This window comes from Mus musculus, chromosome 16 (assembly GCF_000001635.26).
Source record: "Mus musculus strain C57BL/6J chromosome 16, GRCm38.p6 C57BL/6J".
NCBI classification, from domain to species: Eukaryota; Metazoa; Chordata; class Mammalia; order Rodentia; family Muridae; genus Mus; species Mus musculus.
The window spans coordinates 11,632,562-11,654,562 of NC_000082.6; the positions used below are offsets into that span (position 1 = coordinate 11,632,562).

A 22,001-nucleotide genomic window follows, 5' to 3' on the forward strand; every position below is an offset into this window, starting at 1 on the left:
GGCCTGCCCTTTTCTGAGGGGAGGGCAGAGGTGGGATGGGCCTGGGGCACAGGGGAGGTACAGGGGAGAGATTTGGGGAGGTGATGGAGGGGAAACTGCAGTTGGGATATAATATACAAGAGACAAATTTAAACAAAAGGGAAAACCTTTTAGAAATAAGAAACTGTAAATGCCATGCCACCCCACCTCTTATGTCCTAAATCCTTTACAGCAGCAAGAAGCAGTATTCAAATGTCCAACTGTCTCATTTTTAATAACTTCCTAAAATCCGGGATCCACATGAGGCTCACATGTTATAATTTCATTGATTGCCTCTTAGGTTTTTTCCTCACAATTTAAAAATGGATGTAAAAGTACCTACCTCATTCCAACCATTTTAGCAGACAGCTCAGCAGTGTATTTTCCTGTGTTGTGCAGCCGTCCCCACCATGGTGCCATGCTTCTCTGGAGACTGACTGACTCTCCACCTGCAACAAAACCCTACTCCTTTCTTCTTCCCTCAGCCTTTGCTGTCCACCATCCTGCCTTTGGGAATCTGGCTTTTTTCTTACATTTTGTCTGTTGGGTCCTCCCTCCTCTCTCTCTCTCTCTCTCCCTTGCAGTTGATATACAACACTGGGTTGTTCCCATCCTGGAGTTTTATACTGGCTTCCCTGATGACATCACTGAATGGTGCTGCGGCTCACCCCTCCCGTTTTCATTTTCCTTAAGCGGATACTTGAGCCTAGATGTGTAAGATTGGTTTCGTGTCACTGATGGTGTGATTCTGGTTGGACTGTTTCCTGTCAGCTCTCCTGCAAACTCTGCTGTCTCTTTATTCATCCATCTCTTGTTACTCCCTAGGCCGGTTATTCTGTGTCTCCATCAGGTTAGTGGTTCCTCTTCTTGATGCTTCTGTAGTGCTGTGAATAAGAAGGACAGTGAGTCTCCCATGAATAGAGTTCCAGCTTTCAGGGATGGCTGAAGAGGGGACCATGGGCAGACAGGAAGTGAGCAGTGGCCCATTTCTTAGAATACCCTCAGTTTGAACTTAGGTAGTGTTCTTGTGTGTCCTTTATGCTGAAAGAGTAGATGACTAGGGTCACTGTGGACACTGTTACAGAGAGCTACTTTCACGCTCATTCTTGTTGTGAAGGATGAAGACTGTACAGATTGTAACTGCTGATCTGAGGAGCTGGCAGTAACTGATTGCCTGTCACTTACTGCCTCTCTTAGGGTTTTTATTGCTGTGACAAGACACCATGGCCAAAGCAACTCTTATAAAGTTTAATTGAGGATGGCTTACAGTTTCAGAGGTTCAGTCCATTATCATCAAGGTGGGAGCATGGCAGTGTCCAGGCACACATGATGCAGGAGGAGCTGAGAGTTCTACAATTTGATCTGAGGGCCACCAGAAGTCTGGCTTCTTCAGGTAGCCAGGAGGGTCTCTTCCACATTGGATGGGGCAGTAGGATCCCTCAAATCCTGCCTATGCAATGACACACTTCCTTTAACAAGGCCACACCTCCTAATAGAGCCACTTCCCATGGGCCAAGCTTATTCAAACCTCCACACTGCCCAAGTGTGATGAGCTTCCTTAAGTATGCGTGTGTCATTTCCTCCCCACCACACCTAACAGTGCTACCAGTTGTGACCTTCATACAACAGAAGACAAGACAGGCTTACAGTGAGAAGGGGCAGGGCTCAATCTGATCTTAGAGACTGGATTTTATTTAACAGTTGGAAATGCCAACCTTTTGGACTCTTTAAAAAAAACCAACAACCTTATCTTACAATGTGGATTACTTTTCTCCTTTGTTAAAATACCTGATGGAGGAGATTGCTCAGTGGTTAAGGGTACTTATTGCTTTTGAGGAGGACTCAGATTTTGTTCTCAAAATCCACATAGTAGTTTACAAATACCCGAAGCTCCAGTTCCAGGGCATCTGGTGCCTTTTGACCTTTGTGGGCAACACACATGCTCATAGTGTACATGCAGTCATATAGACAAACACTCATGCATGTGCTCATAGTGTGCATGCAGTCATATAGACAAAACACTCATACATGTGCTCATAGTGTACATGCAATCATACAGACAAAACACTCATGCATGTGCTCATAGTGTACATGCAATCATATAGACAAACACTCATGCATATGCTCATAGTGTACATGCAATCATACAGACAAAACACTCATGCATGTGCTCATAGTGTACATGCAATCATATAGACAAAACACTCATGCATGTGCTCATAGTGTACATGCAATCATATAGACAAAACACTCATGCATGTGCTCATAGTGTACATGCAATCATATAGACAAAACACTCATGCATGTGCTCATAGTGTACATGCAAACATACAGACAAACACTCATGCATGTGCTCATAGTGTACATGCAAACATACAGACAAACACTCATGCATGTGCTCATAGTGTACATGCAATCATATAGACAAAACACTCATGCATGTGCTCATAGTGTACATGCAATCATACAGACAAACACTCATGCATGTGCTCATAGTGTACATGCAATCATATAGACAAAACACTCATACATGTGCTCATAGTGTACATGCAATCATACAGACAAAACACTCATGCATGTGCTCATAGTGTACATGCAATCATATAGACAAACACTCATGCATATGCTCATAGTGTACATGCAAACATACAGACAAACACTCATGCATGTGCTCATAGTGTACATGCAAACATACAGACAAACACTCATGCATGTGCTCATAGTGTACATGCAATCATATAGACAAAACACTCATGCATGTGCTCATAGTGTACATGCAATCATACAGACAAACACTCATGCATGTGCTCATAGTGTACATGCAATCATATAGACAAAACACTCATACATGTGCTCATAGTGTACATGCAATCATACAGACAAAACACTCATGCATGTGCTCATAGTGTACATGCAATCATATAGACAAACACTCATGCATATTCTCATAGTGTACATGCAATCATACAGACAAAACACTCATGCATGTGCTCATAGTGTACATGCAATCATATAGACAAAACACTCATGCATGTGCTCATAGTGTACATGCAATCATATAGACAAAACACTCATGCATGTGCTCATAGTGTACATGCAATCATATAGACAAAACACTCATGCATGTGCTCATAGTGTACATGCAAACATACAGACAAAACACTCATGCATGTGCTTATAGTGTACATGCAATCATATAGACAAAACACTCATGCATGTGCTCATAGTGTACATGCAATCATACAGACAAACACTCATGCATGTGCTCATAGTGTACATGCAATCATACAGACAAACACTCATGCATGTGCTCATAGTGTACATGCAATCATACAGACAAACACTCATGCATGTGCTCATAGTGTACATGCAATCATACAGACAAACACTCATGCATGTGCTCATAGTGTACATGCAATCATATAGACAAACACTCATGCATGTGCTCATAGTGTACATGCAATCATATAGACAAACACTCATGCATGTGCTCATAGTGTACATGCAATCATATAGACAAAACACTCATGCATGTGCATTAAAATAACAAATCTAAAATAGCCTGGATGAAGTAGCTGAGAGCAGGAAAGATGTTTTGTGCCTCACAGTTAAAGGGGAACGGTCCATCATGGTGGCACAGGAGAGGCTTATGACTGGGGTAGTATGAGTTTGGGGCGGCTGCTTGCATGAGGTCAGTCAGGAAGGAGAGAGGCTGAGCTATAAACCTCAAGCTCCCTCTCCCACCCAGTGACCTACTCTTTCCTGCCAGACTCCATAGTTCACAGCTTCTCCAAGTAGACGGAGACCAGATGCTTCCACACATGGGCCTGGGAGGCTACTTCACAGTCAGACCATAGCTCTTACAAACTCAAGCATCGTGCTGCTTCACGCCTACCCCTTCAGATCACACTCTTCAGGTCCTGCTCTGGCCCAGCAGCCTTTGATGAGCCACGTTCTGGGCACAGCACTTTAGGTGGTGTGCACACTCCTGGACTCTGGTGAGGCTCAAAGGTCCCACTGTGTACCCAGGACTCTGCTGACCTTCTTTCCTTCTGCCAGTGTGCACTCAAAGGATTGTTGCTGCCGCTGCTGCTGCTTATTTAGTTTTTATTTTAAAAGCTTGTAATCTTCTGTAATTGTTTTTATCACACTGCCTGTTTTGCCTTGGAGTTAGAAGGGGCTCTTTGGAGAAGGCAGATGTTCCTAAAAGCCGAACAGTCTTCCTATGTGTGAGGAGGACTCTGCTGGAAAAAGATGTATTAGACGAAGGGCAGCACAGTAAGTTGTCTTTGCTTCAGGACCTCCCAGAGTGCTCTCTGCAGACCTGGCCATACAGTGTTCCCAGAAGTTCCTTCTCCAGGGACAGGCTTTCTAAGAAGAATTCACAGCTCTTTTCTGAGGAAGGCAGTGGAAAAGCTCTGAGAGCTCCTCATGCTGCAAATCCCCAATGCCCCCACGGGCTTCTCAGAGGCTCCTCGGCCCCCGGGGCCCCACTGAGCAGCCTGGCAGCTAACAGATCATCTGGCTCATTGTGCTCTGCTCCTGCTCTCCCTCCCTCTGCTGTCTTCCCTTCTTCCCCTTCCATGCCCTCCCTCCCCCTCTCTTCTTTATTGCTTCTAAGTCTGTGTGCTTCTCTCCCCCTACCTCTGTCTTCCCATGTCTGTTCCTCTTCTCCTCTGTTGCCATTTCTCTGTTTCTGTCTTCTTTATCTTCTGTGTGTGTCTCATTTCATGCTCACCTGTCTTTGGCTCTGCCATCTGTCTCTCCCCTTTGTACTAGTCCCCTATGCCCCTTCCTGTTTGTCTTCCTCCTCATTGACTCCTGCTTAATAAACTTTCACAGGCTCTGTGGTACAGCAGGAATTTCTGTTTAACTGAAAACCCATACGCCCTTCCTCTTCTTGAGATTTGTTTCTGTGGTATGTGTGTGCATGCATGCGTGTGTGTTTGTATGTGGTGTGTGTGGTATATATGTGCATATGTGTGTGTGTGTTTGTATGTGGTGTGTTTTTGTGTGTGGTGTGTGTACATTTGTGTCTGTGGAGTGTTTGTATGTGTGTGTGTGTGTGTGTGTGTGTGTGTGTGTGTGTGTGTGGTGGGGTGTGTGTGTTTTTGTGCGTGTGTGTGGTGGCAGTGTGTGTGTGTGTGTGTGGTGGCTGTGTGTGTGTGTGTGTGGTGGCTGTGTGTGTGTGTGTGTGTGTGTGTGTGTGTGGTGGGGTGTGCCAGTAAAAAGGGTATTGTTACTTTTCCTGAGCTTCTGTTAAGCCCTCTGTGGATGCTCCCTTGCTCATCCCTGTGAGGAACTGGGGCCCTTACCTAAGTGCTTGTGACCCTTTATGTGGCAATGTTTGTTATTCTGGCTCATCCCTTCATGTCTGCATTTCCTGGTCTCCTATGGACTAAGAGATTTTGTGTGGCAAGCACTATGTCTTCATGAGCATCTTCTCAGAGCCCAGAGCATGTGTCATGTGGATGTGACCACACAGCTATGATAGCTATGGTAATATCACTAACCAAGGGCCTTCCATTGTCCTGAAAAGTGGCTTCCTGTCCTGCCACATCACAGACTTTGATAATCTCTACTGTGAGCACAGGACATTCCCTCCACTGCTGTGATGTCTAGTTGATCCAAGAAAAGGTGATTAAAATTCAGAGATGAGAGAGACAGTGGACCCACCCACAGTTTGCAGTAAGGTTCACTTTAAGATGGGCCTGTTTCTGGTCCTTTAAAATCTTTAGAGGGACTGACTGACTACTAGGGTTGATGCTGCTTAACGACAGAAGCTTAATAAGAAATTCACTTTTTGCCTTGGTGGCAGTTGGCAAATCTCTAATGATATAGTGCCAAATTGTCTGCTGCTGTCCCTCGAAGCTCTGAACAGCACATCTAGGTTATAAGAGGCTTTTGAATTCTGTGCTTGGGCATGTGTGTTTTAGCTATCTGCTGCCGTGCAGATTATTCTGAACAATGCCGTTAAGACAGGCTTCTAAAAGTGTATCCCACATAGAAGCTTAACACAGAAACATTAGTTTTCAGCCCCAAATCATCTTGAAAAATGCTTGGAGGACCCTCTAAATTTCTCCATTTGAGGAATAAAAGCCCCTTCTTAGGTGTAGTTTTGTGTTTCTGTTGATAGGCAGCTGCTCTTGTGGTACCTTTGGTGACTTTGGAATGTATACCAGCACACCCTCAGCCAAGGGATCATCCTGGCTCAGCCCTTCTTTTCCTGAAGCCGGTGTTAAACTCTCATTTCTGGTGTGTGCTTATCAAGTGTGGGGACCTGGTTGTTGCTGAGTGGTAGCAGGTGTGTGGGTCCTGGCCACTTAAGATTGTGTGGATAGAACCTTGGAAATGTATTTCCATTGTGAACAGAGTCATGTGTCTGCTGGCAAAGTGCACATTGTCTTAGAGCTGTGCCAATTCTGTGCTTGGTAATGACCTCAGCTGAAACTGCCCTAGTTTATGCTTTGGTCAGTCACTCACAGTTTCAAGTAGCTGCTTTGCATGGAGTGTTGGGCACACAGACCTGGGAGATTATAACTTGTGCCATGAGGGGGTTAACTCCAGAATGTATATTGTTTGGTGTGCACCTCTCTGCTTTAACTGTGCTGTTGTTTGGCATGGACACCAAAATGATTTTATCACCCAGAGCTTGAATGGAACACTCTCAGATACTAAAGAATAAAATATGCCAGCCAAGCACTGGAGAGCTATCTTCTTACTCAGGATTTTTGACAAACTTAGAAAGATCCCAGCTTGCCTTATTTTTATTCTTTTTTTTCCCCCTGATTAAGTGGCATTCTTTATTTCTACTGTTGAGGAATATCACTGTTGTTGCCAGTATGAATAGGATGCCCAAGTACAAGTTGCCACACCCATCCTGTAAGAGCCAAGTTTGCAGCCAGTGCTTGCTGCCCATGCCCTCAAGGGTGCAGGTATTTTCTTATTGAGGTATGTGCGTGCCTGTGTGTGTGTGTGTGTGTGTGTGTGTGTGTGTGCCTGTGCATGTGCATGTGTGTGAGTGCACACACACGCATGAGTTTGTGAGACAGGATTGAACCAAGAGCAGTGGAAGGGAAGCGTTCTCACTGCTGTATTTGCAGCTCTCTGTTTACTTTTCATCCTGAGACAGACAGGGTCTCACAATGTTGCTTAGCTTGTCTTGAGCTTGCTTTGTAGTTCAGGCTAGCTTTGAACTTGTGATCACCATGTCTTAACCTAAGTAACTGGAGTTAGAGGTTTGCTCAGAAAGCCTGGGTTAATTGCCCACTTTTTTTAGCTTAAGAGTTTATTAAAAATTTATTAAGTATTTATGAATACTTAAAGATGGAAAATTATAGTCACAAAGAGTGTGATCATGGTACTTATACTCCATAATGTTTTCCTGGAGACTTGATTAATTTTGAAATGTGAAAAAAATATTTGGAGTTGTGATGCATCATGTACATTTTTGTACAGAAAGTAACTGTGGGAAGCCGTATATTAGGTTTGTTCAAAATTGAGCTGGTCGCTGCCAAGGCAGGATCATCTGGCTCTCGCTCGGCACGCTTGCGTGGCTGGCTCTCTCTCAGCACGCTTGCGTGGCTTCACCACCTGCTCTTGCTGTTCCCATTTGCAAAGCTTTCTTTTCCAACCCTTGTGTCTTTTAAAACACTTTCAAACTTTTCCAAATAGCACAATATAAAAAAGCATATTCTGAAAGAGTTTCAATAATTCAGGGGGCAGAACATAGGTTCCTCTTTTCCAGTGACCTTGCTGTGGAAACTTCAGTACACATCCTTCTGGATGTCTTTCATGCATACACAATGCATAGATGTAAATGTATATGCATATAAGATACACTTGCCTATTTTAACATCTGTGGGAGAACTATACTGTTAGGTTGCTCTGAGACTTTCCTTTCTCCGTTCATTAATATGTGCTGACGGCTTCAGCTCTGTGCTTCCTGAACATTCTGGAAGGTCTAAGCCCACCCTCGGAGAATGACCTCAGTGGCTAGAGCTGCCTTGGCCAGCTTTGTTCCAACATGGCTTCTTACACTCACTAGTCTTATCATTAAATCTGTTGGCTTCCCTGGGAGATAAAGAAACCCATAAAAGCGGGATGATGCCTACAATAAAGGACACTGTCTACTAAGCATGTTTGTGCTCCATGCCACATTCCAAGTGCTGTAACATATTAGCAATCCTATGAGACAGACAGGAAGGCCCAGGTGAGTTAGGTGCCCATGACCAAGTCAGGGAACCAACAGGTCTCTTGGTTTTCCAGCGCTGTCCTCATCTTTAGATAAGACTAGTATCACCCACCAGGGAGAGTGATGTGAGATTTAAGTTTACAGATCGTGCCTTCAGATCAGCCATGTGGGAGGTCACAGCCCTGCATGCAGGCCTGCGCTCTCACGGTGCACTCTCCTCATGACACTTATCGTCACTCAGCACAGAATTGGTTGTCTCTTCTCCATTTGTTTCTTTTCTACTTGGCCTGAGCTCCTGACACCTACTGTGGGCTATTAAATATTTATTGAACAAGTGACTATTAGTTCCTGCTTCTTACCAAGCACCCTTACTCTGGATGCCCAGAACACGCTCACTGAACTTGACCTGGTATTCCAGCCCAGCTCAGTGTGGCAGTCTCTAGCTGACCATGCTGCTCTTGTCTTTTTTCTACCTTGCCATCAAGTGTAAGGAACTATTGCAGCATGTATCGCACACCCCTGATTTCTTTGATAACTAAATCGAAACCATTTCTAATTTGGGTAAGAAGTTATCTGTCAGTCACGGAAAAACTTGAACATTTTGTAGTGGCTTTCAGAAAGCCCAGAGCTCAGTAAAGGAGCCTATGGTGGAGAAAGGCATGGAAAATGGAAACTGCTCTGCCTCTGATCTTGATATCAAGAGCACATCCCAAGGCTGCCCTGAAAGCTACAGGTTAGATAGCATGATGAAGGATTCTGGGCCCTCAGACGTCAAGATTTTCTCTCTTCTCTCCTGGGTCGCATGGCTGCATACAGGATCCGTGATTTACTTTCCTCGGACTCAGTTTTCACATCTGTAAATGGGGTAAACTGTCAGGGAAGGCTGTGTTGTGCTATAGTAACATAGTCCCAATATGTCACAATGGGAAACTGCTGTTTCTGTCTCCATCATGTCCCTTGTCCCTCATGGGTAGCAGGGACTATGCTCCATGGTTTCCATTCTCCTTGACCCAGACCTAGACTAACTCGAGAAACAAGAGATACCGTCTCTCAAAAATTCCACCCAGAAATGGAATGTATCATTAATAAAGCAAGCCCCTGAAGTCCGAAAAGAGAAGACAGACTTACTAAGGAGTATCTCAAGGGCTCCACAGGTAGTGTGTGCCTCCCGAGGGTGTGGCTGGAGAATCCTGTGAGATAGCACGCTAAGTGCTTGGTTCCTGGGCACTGGGCCATGGTGCTGGTGTCCGTGGCATTGTAGGGAATTAAGGCTTGTTTTGTTTTGTTGATCTGTTTGTGCTGTGCACAAGCGAGTGGAGTCTTTCAGTTACCTGCGTAGTAGGTCCTGGGCTGGAAGAGTCAAGGCCGATGTGTTTGTGTCTTGAAAGAGTGCTCCCCTTTGAAGGAGGGTTGAGTTGTTTCATTTGGGTTTTCGTTTTCAAGACCTTAGCCTTGCTGTGAAAACTTACAGACTGACATATAATAGAATGTAAGCTGGAGGGATCCCTGGATTCGTGGTGCCTGTATCATTCAGAATGTCTCCAGTGCAAGACCAAGAGAAAGCAGCCCAGACAGGCCTCAGCAAAGACAGCCACCATGCTTTAGATAAGTACAAACTGTGGAGTCCATGTCATGAGATAGCCCATCATTCTGTCCTCACTGTCCCCTGCCACAACCATCTTATCCTTCTGCGGATGGTAGCAACTCCAGTGTATCATTGAGAGAAAGAGTGACCCCAGCATCATGAACAGCCCTGGGACTACTACGGCAGAGTTGGCTTAGCTCACTGCACCACCTAGAACTAATCTGTACGGCCAGAGCAGGTCGCACTGGTTAGCTTGAGTTATTTGCTGTCCACCCATGGGTTAAATCAGCCGTGGGATGATTTCCCAGGAAGCAAATGGATGCTAAGCAGCAGGCAGCCATAGTCTGCCCCCTTTTCCTGCATCTCCCTTTCTTCAGGAAATATGGGAACTCTGAATAGCAAAATGACTGTGCCTGCTGGTGCTCAGCCTGCTAGACGAGAGTGGAGGCAGGTCTAGCAGAGCTCCTTTTTGCTGCTTTGACTTGTCTCAAAAAAACACCTTGTATAACAACCACCAAGTTCAAAAGAGGGGTGTGTCACACCTGGAGAGCTGTAATTATCAAGGGGCTGTTAAACATCACCCATGCAGCCATCTTTAGCAGACCTCACTTGCTATTTGTTGACAAAAGAGATTAAAAAAATAGGTCAGTTTCTTCCTGGAAGGGACATTATTTGTTGCATCTGCAAAAATTGTTTTTGCACATAAGATCACACTGATAAATTTTGAGTTTTCTGATGTAGATGTATTCTTTTAGTGGCAATATTCAACCCTCTGTAGCTACTATTCCAGGAAAAAAAAAAGAACCATTGAATATATATATATTTTTTTTTTTCTCAAAACAAACCACCAGACTTAAATTCGATATCTTCTTGGCCCCCACTCTTGTCTCCATGTAGGATATCTGCACATCTGTTGCAGTGAGCTTTGTGCTTCTTCCACTAAGGATAGAAAGAGACTTGTGATTGTGGGACATCATTCTGACGACAGATGCCACTGTGTGTCTTGGTGTCTTGGTATGAGCATCAGGTGTGTGGTTCCATGGTCTGCTTCTTCTCTTGGGATGTTCAGGCACTGCTGTACACCAGGGATAGAGCAGAGCAGAGCCAAGTTCAGGCATTGATATGCACTGGGTGGGGAAGGATGAAGCAAAATCCAGAGTAGGCAAGTCAGCAGGATGGTCCAGCAGTGAATGCCAGACGAGGGAGGGTCTTCTCTGAAGATTTCAGTGTTACAGCTCTCTTGGTCGATATTCATTGAAACAACTTGTGCACATACACTCTCTTCTGAGCGAATCAAGGGCTATATATGTTGTGGGAAATACTAAAAATGAACCCGCCAACTCTCTGCACTCCTGCTTCTCTCAACCCACCAACTCCCTGGAGGGGCCAGACCTGGCTGTGCTCCTGACGCATAGCAAAGCTCCCCACCCCCACCCCTGTCTGGCTTGCTTGTCCCTGGAGCCGCTAGTTTCCTCTCTGCCATCTGCAGTCCCACATTCCAGTAACCACATAAAGCAAAACTCTTGAACCTTATAATTAACCAGTCGGATTTATGTGTCAAAAAAAATCACAATTTAAAAGATGCTAATACAATAATTTCAGAACTAATTGATAATGATAAAAGCTTTATCCCAATTATTCTAACCTTATGATATCATAACTACCCATGGCTGGTTAAATCTACGCTGGTTCATGTCTGACTCCATTTTGCCTCCTTAGGTCTGCCTCCCTTATCCCTGTCCAATCACAGGCCTCCTGCTGTCCTAATGTAATTGGACATGGAAAATTCATATATATATATATATACACATACATACATATATACATACATATATATATATATATATATATATATATATATATATACTATATATATATGAATGAATGAACCTTGGAGAGTGGGACGGGATTGTTAGGGTGAAGTTTCATTGGTTGAGGTACCTCATTTGCATGGAGAGCTATTTGAAGAAATTGAATCTGGCTTGTGTGAGGCTCTCCTTTCTGATAGAGAGGACCTGATTCCAGCTTGGAACTTGATATAAATTTTTGATAAGTGCCAATAGTCGGGGAGTGTGTGGGTTTGTAATATTATGGCTGACTCTCAAAACAGGTGACTGATCCCAAGGCCAGACCTCTGGGTGTCCAAACTCCTTGATGCTGCAGGTGACTATCCACCCCCGAGTGGTGGTAACTGGAAAGAAAAGTGCCTGCTGCTTGCTGAAACCAGCTCTGCCCTGCTCTCAGTAGGCAGTTCTCATACCCACACCAGCTCTGCCTGGCTCTGGGTAGGCAGTTCTCCTAATGCCCCATGCCAGCTCCAAGGCAACTTTTGTTCCTCTTCTTCCCAGGAGGAAAGGTTGTAACTTGTGTGAAGCTGCAAGCTGAGTCTTAACTGGTCTTCATAAAACCAAAACAAAAGCCAAACTTATTTAGCTGAGGAAAGAAATCCAAACAGATTATTCCAGAGAGCTAATACATATGACAAATACTGCAGAATTTAGAAAAAAATAAACAACAACAACAACAACAACAAAAACCACAAGAGCTTTATTGATTAACCACCTCAAAAATACTTTTTCTTTTCCTTTTTATCAGGCTTATTCTGTGTTAGTAGTAACACAGTTCAGCTATTCCTCTAGTCCAACTGAATAAAGCTTTTCAAATATTTTGTTTGAAAAACATTGTTATATAAAAGATTTTTTTTTCCCATTGAATACTGGTGTATTCTCCACTAAAGCTGTGTCTCTAACATCGTCCTGTACCTGCTTGTCACTTGTCTCTCCATCATCCATCAATTAACCGTTCATCATCCATTATCCAATTAACCCCCCCATCTACCTGTCTCTGTTGTCCATCTACTACCACCCACTGTTTGTCCATCTGTCATCTATTACTCATCCATCGACCATCCATCACTTATGCATCTGCTTCCCATTAACTGTCCATCCACCTTCATTTGTGCTTTGTTATTAGTTTTTAAAAGTTGCAGACATCACCACACATTTCTTTGTAAGGTTCATGCTGAACTCAAGCTCATACCAGAATGCCTTTCCCTGCTCCTTCCTTGTTTCTCCATGCTCCCCACCCAGAGGCATATAGCTTGTATTTGATCTTTTTCTTCTATTCTTATGCATATAAAATTGCATGATTACTAAACTTACATTGAGAACGTTAACAACTCGAATTACACTTAGCAAAAATGTGAAGGTTCCAAGTTTTACAGAATGGAAAGCTTTTTCCTTCTGATCTTTGTTTCCAGTGAGTGCCCTTGCTTCCAAAATGCTCAGTCCAAGTACAGAAAGCTCACCCCTTCTTCATAAAGACAATGGCTTCCCTGCAACCTGCTGTGTGTCAGGCTTTTGCTTTGACGTTCTGTTTCTGGCCATTGCTCGTTTAGTAGAGGAGGAAGGTTGCAGTTTTCTTGGGAGCTGTGTGGTCTTATCCAGACTGTGTTTATATAACTATTCATGACTTCCTCCCAGGCCCGTGCTACTGTGAGTGGTGCTGTAGTATGTCCTTGTATAGTTTGGCTCCATGCAAATGTTGTCTGAGCACAGGAAGAAGCTGGTGCCCACTCTAAGTAAACTGGATAGTTTACATATGCTCCTTCCTTCCTTCCTTCCCCTCCTCCAGCCAGCCACTCCTCCGTCTCTCCACTTTTGCATGTCTACTCCTTGTCATGCAGTACAAACATTCAATGAGCAATCTCATCCATGCCTGATGCCATTTTGGGGGTCTGAGGATGTTGCTCCTGAAACCCTCATGATCTGATGAGGAAAGTGACCCAACAAAAAGAAGTCCACTGACGCTTTTTGGGCTGCACAGAGGATAAGATAAAAAGGCTCTTAGGTGCTACCTCTTGAATCTTTGGCCTTGATTATTTTTTTAAAATCACAAGCATCTGATGCCTGTGATTGTATTTTTGAAAACCAGGTAAATGAACAAACAAGTAAGAGCAGAACCTTGCATGTGGTCCAGCCTCTCTGAGTCCTCCTCGTGGTGGTAAGAGTGCAGGTCAACATCATGGTTCCTTCTGCAGCCACGTCTGCCTGGCTGGCTGGCCCAGCCAGAAGATAATAGCTGTGCCCCTCACATTTGGTTCCTTAGTCTAAAATGAAGTAAGAAAGCAGAGTGCCAGTGTGTTGAAAAATGGTTCTCATTTTTGGCTGGAAAAAAAAAACCCAAGAGAGCTAATTGCTTCTGAGAGATTATTTGAAAACTGATGTGTGAAAGAGTGACTGCACAGAGAGCGCTGTGCCAGCTCATGGTCGGGACAAATATTCATTGTGGCTGCCACATTTTCTTCTTGCCTTTTCTTTTGAGCAGTGAACCTGAGAGCTTTGAAATTGAAAGACAAAACTAGTTTTCTTTGGTTCTTTTTTATCCCCAAGCCAACTTATTCTAACCACATATGAGGATTTTTGAATTGCTGCACAGCAGCTTAAAAATTGATTGACATTTCAGAGCGGAAATATAGTTTATATTATAATTCATTCATTTAATCAGTACCTGTGGTGTGCCAGGTGCTAGACCAGGCTGGTGGGTGTCATGTGAACTGGTTGATGTGGTGAACAGGGAAATGCAGACTGCTCTCTGAGCTCACCGGGGTGAGTGGCAGTCATAGAAAGCCTGTGTGGAGTGATGGCACTCTGGGACAGGTGGATAATAGAAGGTGTTGGAGCTCCACAGCCAAAGCTCTGAGTATAAACTATGTCACCCTCTAGGCTCCTGTGAGGCAGAGTGTGAGCAGTGAGGCCTCTGTCGTGGAGGTAGCAAACCCTTGTGGTGCTCTTTGTTCTCCGGTGCCTGAGCTGAGATCCTGCTGCCAGCACTTAGTGCCTTGTTACATTTCCTTGGACAGTTTTTATGGGCTTCTGTTACCATATGTAGAAGGTAATGGCTTAAAAAAAAGCATGCCAGGGCTGGAGAGATGGCTCAGGGATTAAGGGCACTGACTGCTATTCCAGAGGTCTAGGATTCAAATCCTAGTACCTACAGGACAGCTCATACCTGTCTGTAACTCCAAGATCTGGCACTCTCACTTACACATACATGCAGGCAAAACACTAAAACACCAAATGCACATAAAATAAAGGTTAGAATAAAAAAAGCATCACCAAGCTGGGTGTGATGCAAATGCCTGTCATCCTAGCACTGAGGAGTCTTAGACAGGAGGATTCTGTGTTGAAGGACTCATTTTCTCTGATTAAAGAATTAAAAACAGGCAAAATTTAAATTTTATTAGAAATCTTGGGGAGTCCTACCACATGATACTGGGGAAATTGGGATTCTTTCTTGGAGTTCTTAGTCTCATAAATGGATTTAAGAGTGCAGTCAAAAGGAAGCTCAAGGACAGTTTATCGAGTTTAAAAGAAAACAACAACAATAGCAAAACCAAAGCCCTAAGGCAGGCCAGCTGTGTGTCTCGAAGCCGCCCATAATGTGAGGGTCCCTGCAAGCCCCAGTGACTGCAGTGGGGAGCCAAGAAGGAAACCCACAGGGTTCAGGGTGACTTACTCACTCATCCAGGCTGGTCCACACTTCTGGAGTCTGACCCTGGGCAGCTTTTTGTTTTTTTTTTTATTTAAACACAGTACAAAAAAGGTTTCCTCATCATACTTATCACAATAAGGCTTAGGGCATGTCTACATGGAAATTCCTTGGCTAAAAGCATGTCTTTTGCAAGGTACCTGTGACCTCTTCCACAAGAATGGGTTCTGTTGACTGAGAAACAGTGCTCAGGAGTCTGGGATTCCAGTGAACCCTGGCTCCACAGATAGCAAAGGTTATTAACATATCCATTCCCAGTCCTCTGGATGGAAACAGGCATGGACATTTCTTCCCTTAAAGAGAAAAACCTACACATTTAACATTGTGTTTTCTATATTGCTATCTATGAGCATATGGACCCCATAGGAGGAGAATGGAGGAGAGAAAGGGAAAAAAGCTGGCAATGAACTCAGTCATGTGGCAGCAGGCATGGAGGTCAGGCATGGAGGTCAGGCCTGTGGCAGCTGGCAGCCACATGGAGGGAGCTTTTGAGAATGAGTAAGGAAGGCCAAAGTACAGGGGATTGGACTTAGGCTCTGACAGCCTCAGAAGGAGACAGACCCTAAAGAGGAACAGAGAGAGAGGCCTTTCCTTTCAGTGGGCAAACCCTACTGAACCCCATGGCAGCTTCTAGGGACTGCATCAGGGACAGAAGTGATCTCACAGTGAACCAGGCTCTTGACCTGCTCAACTGGATTAACTTTGAAGGAAGGAGACAAGGGCATGTCTTCCCCGAGAGGAGCAGTGTGTCTGGTGCTCTCTGCATGGCATCACTGGGGCTCCTGAGCAGGGGAGCCTGGGCTGTGCTCACGATACCTGTGCTTCTGCTGTGTGTTCGTGTGAGGCCTTACGACATGTCTGTGGATAGAGATGACACCATGGCCCACAGCTACTGGCTGGAGGGGCCTGGGGTGGGCTGTGTGTGAGCATGCTTTGTAGTGCAGGGAGCCTTTGGTGATGTGTGGTGATTTCTTGTTGGTTGCCCCTTATGACTGTGGGTATGGTTTTGCTTTTTTTATTTTGAGGCGGATCTGTCTCACAAAGTTGCCTGGGCTGGCCTTGAACTGTATAGCAGTACTCAGTTGAGCACTCAGATTGATCCTGGTGGCAGTCAGGGAGCAGTGGCACGTTCCTCGCTACCTGCTCCAATGTTCTGGGTCCCCAATGAACTGAATGAAATACACACACACACACACACACACACACACACACACACACACACAGCCTTTATATTTTGATATGCCTAAAACAGCTCAATGACTGGGCCACTTACTAACCTCCACATGGCTAATCCACCTCCCTCTGATATTCCCGAGTCATCGCTTACTAAAATCTATATTCCATCTTTGCTGCCCTGGACCCAGTTGGGCAACTTTCATGGGGCTACTCTGACTCCAACATGGGGGCTATGCTCTCTGACCCTCACCTTCTCAGGTGCAAATCTCCTTTGTCTTTCCTCAGTGCTTGCCTGGGAATTCTAAAAGTTCTACTTCTGTCTGCCCTGTCCAGCCATTGGCTGCTGGCAATTTTATTTAGTAATCAAAACCAACTGGGTGCAGGATCCCTCAGTGTCTTGTGTTCAGACATGCAGATTCTCATGCAATTTTGGGAACCCAAATTACCACAGTAGAAGCAGCATTAGACCAAACCCACTGCATTGAACTAATGATCCTCTTTCATCCCCTGTACACCCTCTGGCATAGCTCCACCATCAGGCATGTTTCCTGTCTACCCTCCCTATCTGTACCTATGTCCTGATTCTTCCCAGGGGAGATACTAAAGATGCCGAGGAAGCTGCTAATGGTTTCCTTTCTCCTTCCCCTTTCCCCCTTCCTCCCCTTGTTTCAGAAGCATATGGGGGCCACATAGTGGGCATTTGAGGCAGACTCTCTGGTGTCTTCTTAAGTTTGGGAACTGACATGTCAGGGTGACAGGACTCTGGCTAGAGTTCCATAGTGACAGTGATGGTAGAGTGTGGTGCCCACTGAGAGCTATTGGCTTTGTCCTGGCTCTGCTTCCAGCCCCCAGGAAGCCATGAGCCAGGAAACCTTGCTGGTGTTGCTTGGGAGTGGGTTCTCCCGTCTCATCTCTCACTCTGCCCTTCTGTGGATAGCACTGGGGGTTTTTGTTCCAAGAAGACCCAAGAATCCATCTGGCCTGTTTCTCCAATGATAGGTTTTGCCTATTCATGTACCACCATTCAGCCACCTCAGCACTGCCTACATCATTCTGGGCCTCGTGAGAAGCAGATGGGTAGACTGTGTTGGTCACTTAATTATGCCTGCATGGAGGGCAAGCCAAAGAGGAGGCCACAGTCCAGAGCTGGGTCTCCTTGGGTTCCTCAGGTTTCAGGAGGTCTAAGATAATGCTTGTGGTTAGTATCAGAAGGAAGTTGGTTTTTATTATAAAATAGCTCTGTTCCATCCTAATTAATGCCTGAATGTGCTGTGGAATTAGCATTCTGGCCAAGCCTGGTAGTACAGACCTACAGTCCAAACTATTTGGTGGTTAAGGCAGGAAGATTCCAAGTTCAAAGCCTGCCTGAGCTCCAGGTACGTTCAAGGCTATCTCTGGTAATTTAGTAAGACCTGTCTAAAAGTACAAAATAAAGAAACTGGGATATAACTTAGTAGGGGAGTGTGTGTGGTGTCTAAATGGTATCTTCAGCACTAAGAAAGAAAGAGTAGCTTATGGGCATTGGTGTGAGCCCCAGTGGAGATCTGGCATCACTTTGGACAGATAGAGATAGCAGAACAGATAAACTTTACATAGACCTTGACCTTGACTCTCCACCACCTCTATAGTTGGTGCAGAGCCTGGCCTGGTTGCCAGCCTGGCTCCCCTAAAGGTTCCCAAGGACACACACAGGCTTTTCTTCCAAGTAGCCTCTCCAGTATTCAGGAAGACACATAAATATCTCCTGGCTTCCTGATCCTGATAATGCCACAGAATTAGAAGAAAAGCCTCTAAGCTGGCAGGACTTACATGCCTCTGAGCACTTATATTCACTGTCTGGAAGGTTCCCAGAAAACTATCGTCCCCGAGGGACACTTACTGTCAGGAAAACACCTGGTGCCACTTCCTCCTTGAGGAAGTGCTCTGCTCTGTAATGGCAGCTTAATGCCTGCCCCTGTCTTCTCCTTTCCTCCCCTCTGGTTTGCCCTTGGTGTCTGCTTTGTGGAACGAGCACACTGAGAGGCTCTTCTGAGGTACACTTTCTGGGGATGCTGTCTTTAAGATGGTAGCTCTAATGCACTGCTGCCTGGTATCCTTACAGCCAATAAGCCCTTCCTCAGGCCTGAACAGCTGTCCCTAGCCTCAGGCCCTGGGAGAAGATTCAAGGAGGAGCAGTGGCTGAGAGCTGCTCCTCCATCACTCAGTGCTGGTTGTGTCTGTCTGTACTGCACTTCTGTGCCACTGGGGTGAGGAGCAGGGCGCATGGCTTCATAGTCCTGGCTCTGTCTTGGCCCATCCCACATGTTCCAGTGACTCTGAAGGCAAAATCTCTCCCATCCGACTCTCTGTAACTTAGTAAGCTGCAAGAGGGCCAGAAGAAGCTGGAGAAAGAATATTTACCTTAATAATATGATAGATACACAGATTATCCTACAATGTGTATCAATGGAAATACCATCATTACAGAATACTGCAGAAGTGCTTAAAATAGGTAGTTCAGCCTCATCTGAATTTGCTGTCATCTTCTAGTTGTATTTTGTTCTAACAGTATTGACACACACACATTCTTACACTTAGAGACCATACTGGCCACGTGTATTCCCTCATTGCTTTTGAAAAAGACCAAGCTTTTATGTATGCTATTAAACTTTTATCAAAGTACACTTTGAGTAGCTATCACACTTTTATTTAAGGTTTTTAACTGGTAGTACTGTGTTTCAAAATGCATTCTAAGAGGCTGGAAATGTAGCTCACTTGACAGAGTGCTTGCTGAACATGCATAAAGGCCTAGCTTCCATTGCCAGTACTGCATAAATCAGCCCTGGAAAGGCAGAGTCAGGAGGATCAAAAGTTCAAGGTCATCCTCGTCTATATGGAGAACTCAAGGCCAGCCTGGGCTACATGAGAACCTATCTCAAAACAACACCACCACAAAATGGCTGTAGTGATGAATGGTGGCCCAGTTCTACCCCAGGTCCACGGGGCACGTTTGCCATCAATACCTTGAGTTTCACATCTGCAGGTTTTGGATGCAAAAGCAGGCACAGGTACTAGGTAGGTCTCACCTCTCCATGTTGGTGCCCTAGTTGAGTTAGGCTTGCATCTGAACCAGATCTGTCTCATAGATCTTTGCATAATGTAGAGAAAGTCAACTCATTCTCGAGAAGCATCTCAGAAGATGGCTCATTCCATCTTACGGAAGCTGAGGCTCTCAAGCTCACTCTCCACCTGTTGGCAGTGACAGCTCCTGTCAACTGCTTGTTGTATATTATCTAGGATAGTGCATGCTCTCTCACTCTCTTGCTCTCTTTAAAAATTGTTTTAAGATGCCTCCTTACATGGCCTTTTTCTGTAGCTAACATTGTTAAAATAGTTGAATAGTTTATATATTTTAACTTCTATAATCAAGGACACTTGAGATTTGGTTTTGGTTTATACTGGGGATGGAATACAGGGCCTTCTCCATGCTGGCAAATGCTCTACCACTGAGCTACCACCTGCTGCCTGAGGGATGATCTCTGGCAAACATTTTAGATGGTGTGGGCTTGTTGCTTCTAGGTAAATTTTGGCAAAAGGTTCCTTCTTAAAGGATGGCTTTTTTTTTTTGTTTTGTTTTTTAAGTGATCTCGGTACTTGCAGCCTCCTGCCTTCTGAATATGTTATATCAGCTCTTTCCAGCTACCTACAGAAAGTGATAGTCACAAAAACAGCAATGTGACACAAGAGCCCAGTCCAGTAAGACCTTGGACAAGTGAGGAACTTGGTGCTGCCTTGTGAGAGTGGAGTCTGCCCAGTGACAAGGCAGAAGTCTGTCTGCTTCCTGAATCTTCTGTACACAGAGCTCTCAGCTAACTGCTTCTAGAAAATCCCTCACAAGCACACCCAAAGGTGTGCCTCACCAATCTAGATGATTCTGAATCTGTCCATCACAGTGTATCTCAGAACTGATTTGCTCAGGACCTTGGGACTAGGAAGAAGGCAGGCTAACATTTGGTGTGAAGCCACTTAGGTCAAGACTCAGGCTCCCACTCACTCCTGCTCCTGTCTCCACAGCTGGGCTGCTCTCTCTCTTCAAGGCACACCTTCTAGTCTCTTCCAGCCTTCCTTACACGAAAGCCTCAGGACTCCACCTTTAGCTGGTTTCATTTTCATTTTCATTAGAGAACTGAACAGACCTGGCTTGTATCTGCTTCCTAGATGGAAGCTCCAATTCTTCTTTTCTTTTCTTTTCTTTTTTTTTTTGAAGGTGAACATAGTTTTATTTCATATTAACTTACAGTGTTCTCCACCTCACAGAATAGAGCCTATCCCACTATGTCCTCAAGCTAGAGACTCAGGGAATCATTCCTTTGCATCTATCTAGTTGATCCCCATGGCCCCAGATTTGTAACTTCCAATATTCTGAGACAATCCCTTCCTTCCTCTCTATTCCTTTCATGGCCTCGGCCGTGACCATACTTTTGCCTGAAGGCTATCGCAGCCTCCTACCTTAGTTCTGCTTCCTATGTTCTGTATCCTTTATAAGACCAACCAAGAAATCTCATAAGTTTGCACTCAGGCATAAAACTCCAATGGTTTCAAATGGCTGAAAAGTATATGGTAGCCTCTCTGAACCTGCACTGTAAGCCCATTTCCAAGCCTCAGTTTTTGCCACTAGCTCTCCCAAAATGTTCTTCTCATTGTTCCTGACATTCAAGCAGCTTGTGACTATGTTTTATATTTATATTGCTTACTCTATATATTTTTTAAGCACTCTGGGATTGAACTCAGATCTTATACAGGCTAGGCAAGCACCCTGTCACTGAGATACACCTCAACCCTTTTATTCATTCATTTATTTATTTATTTATTTATTTTTATTTTTATTTTTCCCACATTTTTATTACATATTTTCTTCATTTACATTTCAAATGCTATCCTAAAAGTCCCCTATATCTACCCCCACCCCCACCCTGCTCCCCTACCCACCCACACTCCCTCTTTTTGGCCCTGGAGTTCCCTTGTACTAGGGCATACAAAGTTTGCTATACCAAGGGGCCTATCTTCCAAATGATGGCGGACTAGGCCATCTTCTGCTACATATGCAGCTAGAGACACGAGCTTTGGGGGTATTGGTTAGTTCATATTGTTGTTCCTCCTATAGGGTTGCAGACCCCTGCAGCTAATTGGGTAATTTCTCTAGCTCCATGTTGGGGGCCCCGTGTTCCATGCTATAGATGACTGTGAGCATCCACTTTTGTATTTGCCAGGCACTGGCAAAGCCTTACAGGAGACAGCTATATTAGGGTCCCTTCAGCAAAATCTTGCTGGCGTATGCAATAGTGTTTGCGTTTGGTGGCTGATTATGGGATGGACCCTCGGGTGGGGCAGTCTCTGGATGGTCCATCCTTTTGTCTTAGCACCAAACTTTGTCTCTGCAACTCCTTCCATGGATATTTTATTCCCTAGTCTAGGGAGGAATGAAGTATTCACGCGTTG

General features: G+C 44.8%; 1 protein-coding gene across 11 annotated transcripts in view; it reads left to right on the forward strand.

Moving 5' to 3' along the window:
- The window catches only part of Snx29 (sorting nexin 29), a 436,235-nt gene that overhangs the window by 309,701 nt on the left and 104,533 nt on the right, over positions 1-22,001 (forward strand). The window lies entirely within an intron of this gene.